This window comes from Podarcis erhardii (genome assembly GCF_964252035.2).
Source record: "Podarcis erhardii genome assembly, chromosome: 14".
Classification (NCBI taxonomy): Eukaryota; Metazoa; Chordata; class Lepidosauria; order Squamata; family Lacertidae; genus Podarcis; species Podarcis erhardii.
In genome coordinates this window covers 38040556-38057481 of record NC_138503.1, presented here as the reverse complement: position 1 = coordinate 38057481, position 16926 = coordinate 38040556, and the positions used below count along the sequence as shown (strand labels likewise).

At 45.6% G+C, this 16926-nt stretch overlaps 1 protein-coding gene across 2 annotated transcripts in view; it reads right to left on the bottom strand.

The window, feature by feature from the left end:
- NTN3 (netrin 3) overlaps nt 1–16850 on the bottom strand; it is a 117177-nt gene extending 100327 nt beyond the window's left edge. The window contains exons 1-2 of one of the 2 annotated variants that reach the window (XM_081839778.1): nt 16480–16850; nt 16256–16344 (exon numbers count right to left, since the gene is read on the bottom strand). The gene's annotated coding sequence lies outside the window, so the exon portion shown is untranslated. Of the gene's footprint in view, nt 1–16255 lie in introns of both variants that reach the window. The other variant, XM_081839777.1, reaches the window with a different exon arrangement.
- Between the last annotated feature and the right edge of the window lie 76 nt (nt 16851–16926).

Genomic DNA, 16926 nt, shown 5'->3' with positions numbered 1-16926 from the left:
CCACACTCCCAAGTCTAAAGAGTGGAGAGAAATACCTTTAAATAAATGACCAAACAAAATTTACATTTTTTAAAGAGGTTAACCTTCATTGTTTCAGGGCAGAACTTTAACTATCACTCAATTGTTGGGCGCCTGCAGCTGTGACTTGGTGGCTCCAGCCAGGCCTAGGTGCTGGTGTGCATCTAGCATCCTGGACTCCACATATAGCTGGCTACACTAGAAAGGACCTTATTATTATTATTCAAATATATATCCTCCCCTTTCTCCCAAAGGAGCCCATGTGTCAGGAACATGCCCAGCAGAGAGGAATCTCCAGAGGTGGAGGAATTGGCTGCACCTGAGTCGCCAAGAAGCGATTAGAGCAGAGGTGGGCCAGCAGGAGGTGGGAGAGGATGTGGTGTATATCTGGCCTTGGGAGGGGTCAGAAGCCAGTTGAGTCAACTGACTCTGACAGTGAAGGATGAGTTGGGGAAGCTTGGGTTGCTGTAAGCCTGTTATTGAGAAATAAACCTCAGCTACTTAAACTGCCAGCATTCCGTGCCTTGTGTGGGAGAAGCGCTAAACTGACACCATGGCAGCAAACACACAAATTCTAAAGGAATTAAAGCATCTAAAAACAATTCCAATATGGATGCAGACTGAGAAGTATCTCTTTGTCTCTCCTAGCACAAGGTTCCAGTTCACTGCAACACCAAAAACCTTCTTGTTTCCTCTGCTGGAACCATAGTTCAATTGTGGCTCCTTTACATGAGGACTGGGGAATGCTGCAGCCCTCCAGATGTTGCTGAACTACAGCTCCCGATATTAGGCTGTACTGGCTAGGGCAGACGGGAACATCTGAGACAACCCAAGGTTCAAGTGTCCTGTTTTACATTTTGATCCAGCTGGGGAATGTTTCTACCGTCATCTAACAATTTGCCAAGACCAAAAAAATTTAAAAAATCAGCTGTGGACATGGATAAAACATTCCATGTGTCGCTGGGGGAAAAGAAAAGAAAAGAAAAGAAAAGAAAAGAAAAGAAAAGAAAAGAAAAGAAAAGAAAAGAAAAGAAAGCACGCACACAACAGGGACAAAGAGCTAAAAGCAAACTGTGTGGTAGAGAGGGGGACCCACAAGGCAAGCCATAGAAATGAGTCTAAAGAGGGCACTACTCAGTATGCAGAAGGCCCCAGTTTCAGGTCCCTGGCACTGGCAGTGAAATGCATCTCAGAAAGTCAGGAAATATTCCTGCCTGAGACCATGGAGAGCTACTATCCATTAGAGTAGCCAATCAGGCTAGATATATAAGACAACTTCACTCATTGTGTGACAGCTATGCAGGAAACACATAACGCACATACACCAAAAGTCCAGAGAGGAGATGGGGAGCCCTCCAGTTGCCAGACTCCAACTCCTAGCAGGCTCTGCAGCATGGCCAATCTTTAGGGATAGTCAGGGGTCCAGCAATATCTGGGAGCCCCACAGATTCCCCCTCCCTAGCCTAGAGGAGAAAGCTAAGCAGAAATGTGGGTATGAAATAGACATGCAGCATCCATGGTTCTTAAGCCAAAACACAGTCAGCAACCTTGAAGCCATCGATTCCCAGTTAGAGATAACTGGATTGTGCATCTTTAAAAAATTCAGTCCAGTGTTCTAACCACTGCACTATGCTGCCTGTCAAGCCCTTGTTCTGGGGCAGAACTGTAGCCATTGCCCAACTGCCCCGGGGGACGCCACACGTTGTGATGGAGCGGGACTCAAGGCCATACAATGACCCAGCTGCTTGCAACGCTGATTAGTTGTTTCTAATAAGGAAAGGGCAGATGTGTTCTGCATGACTTGCCACCGAATCTTTGCTTGTACCACTTTGGCTAAAGCATGAGCCTTGAAAATCTGCCTATTGTATTGATGTAACTTCAACCCAGAGCCTGACCCTATTGTCTTAGAACCTGACTTAAATTAACATCATCCGCTGCCCACCCTCAGTGGGGAGAGAAATTAGCATCTTCTGAAAAAGAGGCCAGATTTCTTGACTTACAAAACACAATGGAAAGAAATCAGAATCAGCACAAAGGCGTTGGAGAGAGAAAAAGCTGCATCAGAAAGGGCTGTCAACGCTCAGTCCACTTGCCATTCTGTGCTTTATCTTGGAAGGAGCAACTTTTTCTTCCTTAAAGCCACAATTCAGCTGCAGCTCCCATTCATTCAGCAGGGTTCATCCAGCGAGGACCTCGCCAAGGAATCAAGCCTTTAGCTGCGTGCTTCTGTAGCAGCAGCAGCAACAACAACACAGGCAGGCACAAACCCACAGCACTCATCTGCTGCAAACCACAATAGCTGTCATGAATCCGGGGCCTACTGACTCAAGTTTTGCTCACCAGAATGGAAGGCAAAAACACCTCCATATATGGTTCAGTGTGATATGATTTATCTGCCCTTAATGCTTATGGGGACCCACCACTGCGCTGCGGAGACTATTTGACTTTTGATGCCGCGTTTATTGCATCTGCTCCTTCCGGCACAATCCTTGTTTACTCAGGTCACCCAATCCACAATCCAGTTTTTCTGCTGGAGAGCTCAGGAATTAAGGTGGTTCATTAAAGCTGGAAAAGGAGATGAGTGTTGGTATTTGGCTAGTCAAAGAAGAAGGAAGAAGAACGCTCTTGGTCAGTTAAGAGCATAGTAACAGCCCTGTTGGATCAGGCCAATGCTCAGTCTAGTCCAGAATCTTGTTCTCACAGCAGCAGCTAGCCAGGTGAGCCTGTGGGAAACGTGCAAGCAGAATCCATGCACAAGTGCACCTTCCCTTCCTGCGGTTTCCAGCAACTCGTACTCAGAAGCCTCTGACTGTGGAGGCAGAGAACAGCCCCCACCATGGCTAGTAGCCATTGGCAGACGTATCCTTCAGGAATTCCTCTAATCCTATTTCAAAGCCATCCCAGTTGGTGAGATCACTGGTCAAATCCTGTCCAATGGCATACCCTCCAAACTTTTACTGTACTATAGATAGGAAAACAGGCAGATGGATGCAGCATTCATCTCCTATCACACGCACACCATATGCTCAACCTACTCTTGTACCACTTTCACAGTCATGGTGTCCCTCCCCCCAAAGAATCATGGGAACTGTAGTTTGTTAAGGGTGCTGGGAATTGTAGTTCTGCAACCCCTCTCTGCACCCTTAACAAAACACAGGTGCCAGGATTCTTAGGGGAGAAGTCATGACTGTTAAAGTGGTGTAAAGGTAAAGGACCCCTAACAGTTAAGTCCAGTCGCAAATGACTCTGGGGTTGCGGTGCTCATCTCCCTTTACTGGCCGAGGGAGCCGACGTTTGTCCGCAGACAGTTTTTCCGGGTCATGTGGCCAGCATGACTAAGCCGCTTCTGGCGAAACCAGAGCAGCGTACGGAAACGCCGTTTACCTTCCCGCTGGAACGGTACGTATTTATCTACTTGCCCTTTGACGTGCTGTCGAACTGCTAGGTTGGCAGAAGCTGGGACCGAACAATGAGCGTTCACCCCGTCGCGGGGATTCGAACCGCCGACCTTCCGATCGGCAAGCCCAAGGCTCAGTGGTTTACACCACTGCGCCACATGTATGGCATGGATGGGATCTTATTCTCATGCCAAGGATCACTTCCCAGTCCCCATCCCCTCCAGAATTACGCATTACTCTGCGGCATGTGCTATTCATTTACACTGCAAACATAAAAGTCAAAAAGCTGTTAGTTCTTTTTGGGTAAAGGTGTGCTAGGAAAAATTGTTCTTCTGCAAGAGGTGTGGGGAACTCCAGATGTTGCTCAGCTAAGCATGGGCAGGGCTGATGGGAATTCTAGTTCAGCAACATCAGGAGGGCCAAGGGATCCTACAATAGGCACCAACAACTAGGGTGACAGGACCTATTTTCTGTCTAGGGCTCAATTCCCTTGGGGGGAATCTGTTGGGGTACATGGGACCAAAGGCAAAAGCTTAGCAGCCCTCCTTCTCCTTCTCTCTCTGCCTTCCAGCCCCTCCCCCCTGCGTCACCCTCCTTTTTCTTTCTGATCATTTCCAAAAGTCCTGTTTATTGAGCATTTATCTTGATTTGTTTGCACAAATATCACATTCACCCAATACATTAAAAGCACATGCCTTCCCCCAAGGAATCCTGGGAGCTGCAGGATTCTTAAGGGCTCTTGGAATTGCGTGTCTGTGAGGGAAAACTACAGTTCCCAGCATTCTTTTTGTGGAAGCCATGCATTTTTAAATGTGCTTTAAGCATATGGTGTATGTATGGTATGCATGTGACCTTTGTGCAAACAAGTTAGGGGGAGGTTAAACAGTGTCAGCCATTTACAGAGCATCCATTATGATCTGGTCTGCGGGGAAGTTGTATGACATTGCATCAAAAAATTATTAGCCCACACCTTCCAGTGCATTTTCCTATCACTTTGCTTATCACAAAAAGTACAAGTATGGTAGCAAAGTAGGGGGGAGGGTTGTGCAAGAGCACCAAATCAGCTTCAATTGCATGAAAAGAATTTGCTGGTATAGGACTGAATCCCACCTGAAATTAGCAGCAGTCTGAAAGCACCCTCTTCCTCTTTCAGCTGCCCACTTTCCTGCCATTTCCTCTCTCCTTGCCACCCGCAGAAAATTAAATCAAGGGCTGCTTGAAATTAGGCTGTGGGCTCATTGAGCTTAGTATATAGTATATATATGAGGCAGTAGATCTGACTCCTAGATGCTTTTGGTTACCATTATAATTCACCCCCAATACACACAAACACACACACTGAAGCTGGCTTATGTAGAATTTGAGACCCGGTATCTAAACTTAGTAAAACTTGTTAGTAACATCTCTTGTATTTCATGTCATGCAGCTAAACCTACATTTATGCAGAGTCAGTGATTTGGGGTAGAAAATTTTCCAAGGAAGCTTGTCAAGAAATGGAAAGTTTTTTCACTGGGGAATTTCCCCCATTTGAGAAGTGCATTATTTCATAAGATTAGTTAGTAACCTAATGAAGGATTACAAGTCAAAATGGGCAACGGGAATAGAAACCATACCAGTCAAATCAAAAATCAAAGTTGTAATTGGTTTTCACGTGGGTTTTTTTTCACGTGGTTATTCCGAAGGGAAACATTTATTTATAGGCTTCACCCTTCAGGCATGCTAAAAATTAGTATGTTTAACAGTTGTCACTGGATTCAATTTATTTCTTAAATTCCAAATAACTGTGAGGGAAGTCTGTGCTATTGAGTTGTCACATCTCAAAATATTTAAAAAGATTCCAAGAAAAACAATTTACAACTGAAGTCTGAATTTGTCTGAATATAATGTTTAAAATCGCACTCATCCACTCTTCCATTCTGAACAGAGTAATTGAGTGCAACAATTGCTGATGTAGGTGCCTTTTCCCCATAGAATCGTTGAGGGCACTGTGCTCACCATACTGTTTTGTGGTCCTCTCTTTTTTCTGCCATTTTGTCATACATCACACCCCGTGGCAGCCATTTTGAGACTGGTGACCACGGAACTCTCTCAACATTCCAAATGTGCTCACTGGCCCAGAAAGGTCGGTGACCCCTGGTATGGAACATTGAAATGACACAGTTCATACCAAAATGATGCACATTCTTGCTGCAGCTCCACATGGCAATATTAAGCGGGGGTGGGGGCAGTGCCATATAAATGTATGCCGCCTCCCTAAACCTGTGCTCTCTCTGTTTTAGCAATGCATAAATAGTCACCATATCATGTAGGAAGCAAGCCGAGGGAGGTCTTGCAGGAAGTGAGTTCCACAGTCTGTGGCATGGAATATACCAAGTACAAGACGACCCACCCACAGAAGGAATATGGAACAGGATCTCTCCCAAATATGACTGCGCACAGGCAGGTTCATATGGGAGCCCTTCCCAAACTATTTAGGACTCCTCCTTCCTGTTTTCATTGCGCATCCATCCCAATTTCCTTTCACAAAGCTTCTGCAGATGTTAGACTGTTACTGAGTATTCAATAAGCTTCATCCTGATTTGTTTGCAGGATGTTTACATGCCTTCTCAATAATCATTTATTCAGGTCACATTTCTCAGTGCATTGCTCACTTTCCTAACCACAAAAGTCCACTTTTTAAAAGTGGATTTGTTGAGCCAGGGCAATATATTTCAAAGAGAAGCCTTTGGCCCTCCAGATATTGCTGAACGACAAAACCCATCATCCCTAACCAGGCTTGCTGGGGCTGATGGGAGTTGTTGTTCAACAACATCTGGAGGACCAAAAGTTCCTCACACGTGGGCTGCGGTGACAGAGTAATCCACTTTAACTGTGCAAACATTTCAGGCAGCCGTTGCACAGGTGCAGATGACAGCCTTAGTGCAGAGAAACAACTCAGGCAATGGCCACTGAGTGAACACATGCCCACCTCTTCTCTGGTGTGTATGGCAATGTAAGAAAGCAGCTTGAAATGCAGAGCAGGTGGGGAGGAACAATTTTGCTGTGTTTCAAGCCACTACTGCGTCTGTACCCTCAGACAGCAAGCAAGGAGGCTTTCCTTTCCCTTGATCACCTGCATTAGCCTAGAAATGTTGAAGGGCGCAATGCAGGATGTGGCTTTTCAAAAGAGGATGTTTTTCAGATCTAAGCCCTGCTGCAGTTTGCGGACCGAGGTGCTTAGCAGTCCAACGGCAGCCCACCGAGACACTTGGCGATTAGGTACCTTTAAGAAACCTGGTCTGGAATGGCACATCCACCCCAGCTGTAAGCCCTTTATTAACATTTAATAGCATCCAACTTGTTGCTTTACAGGACCTTAATCCCTGCCTAGGCATCCTAAACCCCTTCACACATTCCTGCTGCATTGTCTGGCTGCCTCACGTGTTCTGGGGAATAGCACTTGGTATGCAAAGAGCTTTATTACCACTGATCTGATTCCTCATGGCGTGGCTGCATGTGAGGTTTGTTGTGGGGTGTGTGTGTGTGTCTTGTTTTAAACACAGCCCCACAGAACTCCTGTAGTGGTTTGCCCTACCGTCCCAATCTTGGAACAAAGCAATCTGCTTTATAACAAAGTCCTTAGTGCTGTTTTGTAAATCGTGGGGATAGGGTTTTTTGTTTGTTTGTATGTTTGTTTGTTTTGAAGAGGAACAGGATTAATGTTTTGCAAATTTTCAAAAAGGGCATGCAGCAAAACTTATTTGCAGAACACAGCAGCACTGAGCTGGTAGACAGAGACAAATGCTCATATGTTGCAGTCCAGTTCTTGGCAACGGATATCACTTAAACTATACTGCTAAGCTTTATGTTGTGTCTGAATGCCAGCCAAGACTGTAATATCCAGAATATATTTCACAGAGAAATCATGCACTTTTTTTACCCCCCCCCCAAAAAAATCAACTTTGGCAGAGAGATTTGTTAAGTGCTGCAGAATCTGGGAATGATCCCTTATCCACAAAATTCTACACAGTTTTAGAGGGGGGGGAGCAAAGGACAAAGTATCTCTGAGCACATGCAGAGTGCCTTCCTATCCCACACCATGCAACTAGCAGCCACCGCCTCAGGCATTTTAATAGCAGAGATGGGGAAACCTCTGCTCCTCCACATGTTAAAGGACTCCAACTCTCATTGGCTGGGGCTTATGAGAGCTAGAGTTTTTAATTTTATTTATGATTTCTGTAAACTTATCAACACGTTGATTTTTTTAAAATGTATGCTGCCCTGATGAACAGCAGGATCCCAAAACACCAAATGAGCAAATAAAAACTATCTGGTGCGCCATAGGTTCTACATTTGTTGATTCACCAAACCTGTGACTCTCAAGATGTTGGTGAACTGCAACGCCCATCATTACTGCCCATTGGCCATGTTGACTGTTCAGCCATATCTGGAAGGACACAGGTTAGTCATTGGGCTTCCAGGTATGACTGTGAAATTCCCTAATGGGATTGTCCCCTCTTTGTGCCCCCCCATCCCACCTAGCAAGTCTACTGACTTTAAGTCTAATCTTAAAGTCTATTGACTCCCTCTGTTCTATAAAAGCAGCACTCCAGGAAAACCTCAAATCCCAAGGTAAAGGTAAAGGTAAAGGTAAAGGTAAAGGTAAAGGTAAAGGTAAAGGTAAAGGTAAAGGTACCCCTGCCCGTACGGGTCAGTCTTGACAGACTCTAGGCTCTCACTCTAGAGGCCGGGAGCCAGCGCTGTCCGCAGACACTTCCGGGTCACGTGGAAAGCGTGATGAATCCCAAATCTGCCTGCAAACCTCCTTGAACAACCCACTTAACAGGTGCAGTCCCTGGGTGGACCTCTGTGTGTCCACCAACATCACACCTGACACATACCTGAGCAGCCCTATTATCTGGGGATGCCGGGGACACAATGTGGATTTCTGTGTTTAAAGGGCTGTCACACGGACGATGGAGCAAGCTTGTTTTCTGCCACTCCAGAGGCTAGGAAGGCACTTTCCTCGCATACATACATACATACATACATAATTTTATTTTTATCCAACCTTTCCACAGTTGAAACCATGCTGAAGGCGGCTTGCAACATGAAAAATGCACATAACTGCAACATAACAAAAGTAGTCATAAACTATAAATAAAAGATTGTAAAAAAAGCAGCACCAAACTGAACGATATCCACATACATCACAATATCTAAAATAAAGATACAAAAAACCCAGCAGCAATAACCCCCAAGAAAAACCTAAAAGCTTGTTCAGCAGCCTCAATTTTTGTAGCTGGAGTCAGTCAGGGCCCCATCCTCCCAGGTTTGCGTCCCTTGTACCAAGGATACATATGTCTCATGGACTTTGCATCTGCTAACAGTTCTGAAACAGACTGTTTGAGGTACAGAGTCCCACTTGACTAGCAGTGCCTGCATATCATCATCACGATGATGTCCTCAGGTCTCCTCACTCTCCAACAGCTTTGCTTGGTAACTCACCTGTCCCTACCAAGCTATTTCCATGTGCAAAACATCCCTCCTGTGCCCAGAGCTTTATTAATTACAAAGTTCAGTCCTTTCCAGGTAGGGATGAGAAAGTCTGTCAGTTTCGGTTTCTTGGTTTTCTAATCTCCAAGCACATTCTCTGCATTTCCACATCAGTTTATGATTTTTTTTTTCAGTCTTCATGAAAATTAATCAGCCTTGCAGTACAAATTTCTCCTAGTGCCCTTATATCCCTATGCTGTTTTACCTAATATACATGCTTTTTTGCAATGCAGTTTCCTCTAATGCAAGGCATTATGGTTTGTTCTTTTCTCCAATAGAATGCAGTTTTATGCACACTTGACCCTACTGTGTGGATTTTCGTGCCCACTACTTGGCTGGAGAATGGCATTGCAAGGTTTGGAGAAGTACGAATTTTGAAGGATAGCTGTGGTTCAGTTCACATAATGTTTCAGAATGTGCAGGTTAGGTAGGTTCACCTTTCAATGTGAACTAGACCAGATTTATCCCCCATCCCTAACCCCCACCCCACTGGATCAAGTTTCTGAAGTACTACTTAAGATTTCTAAAGCATCTCTGAGCGCCAACAGAGTGTTTTTAGCCTAACACCGTGCAATTACAACCAGACTCAGAAAGCCCATTGGCTCCCTCTGTTTTAAGAAAGACATATTGCAGGAAAACAGCCAATCTCAAATCAGCCAGTGAACTGACTACCTGTTTAGCCGGCACAATGCCTTTGTTGACGTTCACATGCCAGCTCCTGCACAGTGTCCACAAAAATTGCACCAAACACATCTGCAGGCTGTACACAACTGCATCCTTATACTGAGTGAGGCCATTGGTCCACTTGGTTCAGTAGTGTCTACACTGACTGGCAGTGGCTTTTTCCAGGGCTTTAAGCAAGAAGAGTCTTTTCCCAGCCTAACTCAGAGATGCCCGGAATTGAGTCTGGGACCATCTGCATGCGAAGCATGTGCTCTACCACTGAGCTACAGCCCTTTCCCCTAAGTGCTTATCTTTGTCAGATGAATCAGCACCTGGATTAGTGCCAAGGGGGCCTTTTCCATCCACTTATCTCGCTTCCAGATGCAAGGACAACTGCAACAGATGCTAGCTCAGGTGGTAGATGCATCGCCAAAGGCTCGCTTGTCTCTCTCAGGGACAAAGTAGATATTACTTTAATTGCGTAGCTGGCAGCTACATCTGGGTTTTGTTTTTGTGTTTTAAACCCAGATGTGTTACTAAAAGGTGTTGGTACTAGTATATAAAGCCCTTAATAGCGTGGGACCAGTTTACTTGCAAGATTGCCTTACCCCATACATACCCACTCTACCACTTCAATCTGCAGAGCCGGCACTGTTACAAGTTTCACATGATCCTTGTTCTGTACTTGCAAGAAATCAATCTTTTAGTGTTGGTAGAACCCACACTTTGGAACTCCTTGCCTATTGACATCAGACAGCTGCCTTTGCTGCACTCTTCTCAGCACCTGCTTAAAACACTTTTTAAGTGTTATCCTGAGATGTGGAATTTGACATGTGTTTTTAGTTTTCTGTTAATTTAAATGATCTTTTGAATATTTTAAAATATAGACAACTCTCCGTTTGTGCAGGGGTTGCGTTCCAGGTCATTGCACATGTCAGCGGTCACATGTAAGCCCATTCTGATCCGTCCCCTTCCAGGGCCACAAATGCCACGCATGTCAGCGGTTGCACATCAATGGGACACACGCAAAATTGTCACCGCCTGCACCTGTTTTAACTGTGCTTTAGTGATCTATCTCACACACACATATAACCACGTAGAGGTTTCATTGCAATCATGCGGTATATTAATTTTGTTAAATAAAATAAAATGCATCTTTCTTTCTTTCTTTCTTTCTTTCTTTCTTTCTTTCTTTCTTTTAAATAGTACTAGGTACAGAAGACCATAATCTTCCCTGGGACCACAGATCATGGGGAAAGAAGTTGAAGTCCAACACCATCTGAAAGACCACAGATTTCTCACCCTGGCTGCAAAATGTCCACCTTAAAATTTAAATGTGTGGAGATTTTGCTCTCTATTTCAATAGCCATCATTGTTCACACTATTAGGAAGAGGACAGCTCTCTGTCCCTGAACATTCCCAGTCCTAACTGGAGATTATGCTTGGTAGCTCTTCCACAGAACGACAGCCCTTCCAAAAAAGAGAACCCAGAGGGTCCATTTTCTCATTTTGGAGCACCCCCTTTTGCATCTCACAACATCTCCCCCTCTCCAGACTGTTAACACATTTCAGAAATGTGGAGATAGTTCAGCACTCCCTGGCAAATCCGAGAGCGTCACTTCTCAAATGAGGCAAACGGGTTGTGATGAGCCTTCCCAATAAAGTGTTTGGGAATAAGCAATGAAATCAGCCTGCGATAATAAATGTGAGAAACACATGGTAAGAAGAGGGGTGATTATGTTCAACTGGTAGTTGCTGCCAGCAGGCACACAACACAAATTATCCCAAAAGGTGGCACTAGCAGTATCAGAAGCTGGAACTCAGCTTCAATCTGCTTCAGCAGGGGCTCTGAGAACCTGACAAGAGCCAAAGGCCCATCTAATCCATAGGAAACACAGGAAGCTGCCTAATAACAAGTCAGACCACTGGTCCATCTCGCTCAGTGTCATCTACACTGACTTTCAGCAGTTCTCCAGGGTTTCAGACAGGGATCTCCCGTCTCCCAGCCCAACCCAGAGATGGTGCCAATTGAACCTGTAACCTTGTGCATGGAAGACTGATGTGCTACCATTGAGCTATGGCCCTATCCCCTCTCATGGTGGCCAACCAGACTGGAGAAGCTCCAGCTGAAGGGACCTTGTAAAAGGATGGCTATTTTGGGCAGGTGGAGTTGAGGCTTCCTAGGATGCCCTCTGCTCTCATCTAGACAACCTGCCCCTAAGCCCACATGTGTTTGAGGATAGGTTTCCTGTTCGTGGGAGAAATGCACTCTGCACATGTTCAGAAGTACCTCAGTTACTACATCGGTAGCCCCAGGGCTGAACCCTGGCTTACATTAAACCTTGCTGACTGCATTTTGAGGCAGGCAGGGACGAGCTCCAGTCTCCAGAGCAGCGCAAGCCCATTTGGCAATGACACGGGTGGCGCTGTGGGTTAAACCACAGAGCCTAGGACTTGCCGATCAGAAGGTTGGCAGTTCAAATCCCCGCGACGGGGTGACCTCCCGTTGTTCGGTCCCAGCTCCTGCCAACCTAGCAGTTCGAAAACATGTCAAAGTGCAAGTAGATAAATAGGTACCGCTCCGGCGGGAAGGTAAATGGCTTTTCCGTGCGCTGCTCTGGTTCGCCAGAAGCAGCTTAGTCATGCTGGCCACATGACCCGGAAGCTGTACGCCGGCTCCCTCAGCCAATAAAGCAAGAAGAGCGCCGCAACCCCAGAATCAGTCATGACTGGACCTAAGGGTCAGGGGTCCCTTTACCTTTACCTTTACCTTTACCTAGCAAGGGAATGGAGAATGTTTTGATCAGCAGAATGATCAGGCTGAGTTCTTCGGAGTCAGATCTAAAACCCTTCCCTGCCACAAAGAGACATGAGGCGGAGCAATGTATTGGCTCCTTTGTGTTGTTGTGCACCAGCACACCTCCGCTGCAAGCTTTTTCTCATTTTCTCATCCCAGCACAAGTTTCCAGGAACTCTGCAAGACTTCCTTCCTTTGCTCTGCCTGCAGAACGTATGGGTTTCCTCTTCCCATAATCAAGGCAAAACATTTTTGTTTTAGGGGCAGGGTTTGTGCCTTTGTCTTTTTTTCTTCAGCTGAGCCAAATCTGCTAACATCTGGCTATCTTTGTACTTTGATAAGTACAGTAAGTTTTTAATTTTCATCTGCTGAATGCTGGCGGGTGGGTGGGTGTGGATTCATAAAGGAAGATGGGGTAACAGGGAGGAACATGTGCAGAGAGGATCTTCATTAATGATCCATCCTTTGCAGTTCTGAAAAATGCACCAGGGCTTTTTTTCAAAAAAGAGTCCTGTGAGGGGTGTGGCCTGGGGAAAGAGGGTGTGGCCTGGGGGAGTACCAAGGGCCAGGCAGACGGGACTGGAGGGCTGCATTTGGCTCCCATTCCTGACCTAACCGCACCATGCTTCACCTCTTCCTCTATGGTTTAGAAGTTAGAGCTCAAAACTGGGCAACTCATCTCCCATGCATGCCAATGCAAATGCATGCACACTCAAGAACATTAAGATGCCACATATCTTGGGTTGCGGCCAACTAGGTACAGGTAAAGGGACCCCTGACCATTAGGTCCAGTCGTAGCCGACTCTGGGGTTGCGGGGCTCATCTCGCTTTATTGGCCGAGGGAGCCGGCGTACAGCTTCTGGGTCATGTGGCCAGCATGACTAAGCCGCTTCTGGCGAACCAGAGCAGCGCACGGAAATGCCCTTTACCTTCCTGCTGGAGCAGTACCTATTTATCCACTTGCACTTTGACGTGCTTTCGAACTGCTAGGTTGGCAGGAGCAGGGACTGAGCAGCTGGAGCTCACCCTCTCGTGGGAATTCGAACCACAGACCTTCTGATCGGCAAGTCCTAGGCTCTGTGGTTTAACCCACAGCACCACCCGTGTCCTGTGCGGCCAACTAACTTTTACTCAAAATAAACCCACTGAAAATAACAGCCAGGCTAAGTTAGGGCTATTAATTTCAGTGAGTCTACTCTGTTAGCTAATACAAGCCCATTTCATTTCAAATGCTGGAGAACCTGATTTTCAAACATTAAGGAACAGTCTGTAAGATTGTTTTTTTCTTCTTCTTCTAACATCTCTTTGAGCTAAAGAACACTCCTTCTTGTCTTTTGAAACCACACAGCACAGGCGACTGAGTAAATAAGAACAGGAAGACTGCTAGTCTACCTTTCAGGGATGTTGTGAGGGCAAACACAATGCTTGTATAGCACTTCTGCCAATTAATAGCAGCATCTTGGGGATGGAGGGAAAGAGCATTCGCTTTGCTGAGGGGTTCATTACTCTAAAGAACGATACTCAACATGAAATGCAAAATAATAAATAAAGTGAATGCAGCTGCATTGGTCCAGAAGAAAAAAAAGACCAAAGCCAACAATTGAGTAATACCTTTAATCAGACCAACCAAAATGTCATGAAATAGCCAGCACATGCTCTCCAGAATTCTGCATAAGGTTTTCACCCCAGACACAATTTCAGAATAACATGAATCTAAGCGCACTCCAATCATAGAGAGAAAAAACAGAGCCTCTTCACAAAATGCTTCATTTGTAGAATTCACTGCCACAGAACGTTGTGGCAGCAATTGACTTAGAGTGCTTTGGAAGGCGACAAATTCATGGTCCACCCAAAAAACTAAACTAATAGCCATGATGGCTATATGGAACCTCCATCATCAGAGGTAGTCTCTCTGTGAATACCGGATGGTGAGAAACAAGGGAGGGACAGCTTTTTGATGTCCTTCTTAGTAGCTTCTCAGAGCCCTCTGACTGGACACTCTGGCCAATGGGATGCTGAATGACATGAATTATTGGTCTAACCCAGGAAGGCTATTCTTATGCTCCTTATTCAAAGAATAGCAGTAAATTTTTTTTAAAAAAAGTCTTACATGCAGGCTTCATATGCCAGAACAGCAGATACTCTATTTGGGATGGGTGTGTGTGTGTGTGCACATAGCTTCAGACGATGCCTTAACTCTTAAAAAGAAAGAAAAAATTCTGCCAAATTTCTGGTGCCAAAACACACATGCTAGCAGTTGCTTATTAAATCAGCACTTCACTTCATCTGGGAACAGTTTTAGAGAGGAGAAATCTCTAAAGCGTTAAGCAGCAGAGGGAAGTGGGTGGGCGGGGGGGGGGCAACAAATCCAGTAGCCACTGGCAAAAAAAAACACAACTCCCTCCCTCGCTCCCACATACTTTGAGATGCACACCCCAAACATTGGGATCTGAATGCAGAGGGTGAGACAGACATCCCTTAAAGGGCTGCTTGACCCACCTGCTTCAGGTTGAACTGGAGTTCACCCAGTCGATACAGAAGAAAGCTGGGAAGTAGACAGTCTCTGCAGAGTGGTGGATAATGAAATTATAGCTGAAGCACCAGAATGCCAGGAAGCCAAAGGGAAAAAAGCTCCAAAGTGACTATTCTCTGGGAAATATATGGGATGGGTATTGTTCGGAGCAAAAGGGTACCTCTTAGGCACCATCTACCAACAATGTCTCCAGGAGAAATTGATGGAGCTCGCACAAAAATCCACAAGCCCTCTCACCCAAGCCTTTATCCCTGATGTGTGATGTCAGGGATGGGCTTTTCAAAGGACATCTGGCAACCCTGCGGAAATCGCACTTTGCAAACACAAAGTCAAAATTGTCATGTGCATGCACAGCAGCATAGATTTTGAAGGCACCTCAGAGGTCATTTAGGCTGACCCCTTGCCTGTGCAGGAAAGTTGGTGCTACAACAACCCTGATAGGCAGCTACCCAATCTCTGCTTAAAAAGAAAAAGTTCTAAGGAAAGAGTCTGCCACCTTCTTATACACAATCTTGCAACACATCTGTCCCAGGATTCTGTCTCTCATGTCCATGTAAAATTATGCCCTGCTCAGTCTCAAGGTCTAACCAACTCCTGTACCGTCTTACAGCTGTTGAAAGCCAGAACATGCATTCTCTTCCCACCTGCCTTCCTGGACCCATTATTCTGAACACACCCACCTCTTCTTCCACTTCTCTCCCTCATCTCCCGAAGTTTATTCCAGAATGAACCAGCCGATCTTCCTACAACCATGTTTAAGGACCCCCCTAGCTCTCCCTTATATAAAAACTGTCCATCAAACTGAGCAGCGGGACAGTTATTTTAGTCGACAAATTGCTTAAAGGTGCCAATTTGTTATATAATACTAACTTTCTCACACACGCCATAGGGACCAAGAGTTAGTGCAGGATTTATCAAATGGAAAGGGTTTTAGAAGTTCTGTCCCTCGATTGAAATTCCAAGAAGAAGCTCTGAAAGGATTAAACAGGAAATAAAAAGGAAAGGTGGAGGGGGGAGGAGAGAGAGAAATAGATGGAAAGAAAAATAAAAAGTCCCATTAAATACTATTTACTTTGGACAGGACTGAATTAGCAGAGGGTGTGTGTAAAAGCCGATTCTTAATCTATTCAGTAAGCAAAAATGGAAAGAGAGATTTTCTCCCCCACTTCCAGATACAAATAGGCAAAGAAAGAAAGAAAGAAAGAAAGAAAGAAAGAAAGAAAGAAAGAAAGAAAGAAAATATGTTATTGCCTTTTAAAAAATAATAAACATTTAACACTGCAGGGCGGGTGGGGAGGGAGAACAACTTACTGCGACAAGAACAGGTAGAAAGTTCCACTCCAACGCCCAGCGGAGAGATGTCAGTGGAGTGTAAATTCCAGACACCCAAATCGTCTTGGCTAAGAAAAGGAAAATAAAGAGTTTGGAACTCTGGAGAGAGAAATTCTGCTGGTGCAGCTGGTTGCAACAGCAGCACACGCACACACAAAAAGGTGGTGGAGGGGGTAGGATCCACAAAGCCAGCCCCCACCCACCCCAAAGTCAGCGTGGTTGCTGCTTCAGCGGCTCAGGGCGACTCTGGGTTCTTCGCCCGCTGCCACCCGGCGGCTGCTGCTGCTGCGTCTCTCTCTTGCTCGCTCGTTCTGAACTACCCAATGAAGGGCTGCTTCGCTGGGAGGGACCGAAAGAGCGGCGAGGGGGTGGGAAGGGAGGGGGGTGGGAGAAATGCAACAGTGGAGAAACTGAGCCTCAGCGTCGGGCTGCCTTTAAATGGGAGTTTTAAAAAAAAGGTTTCAATAAATCCAAGGGTTGGGGGCGAGAGAGAGAGAGAAGGAAAAAGTCAACTCCCCGAGGAAATCAGAAGCAGATTTCAAGACATTTAATCACATACAGGGAGGTGTGTGTGTGTGTGCATGTGAGTGCGAGAGAGAAAGTTATGCCCTGCCTTCCTGGGTTCGCTTCCCTCCCTCTTTCTTTCTTTC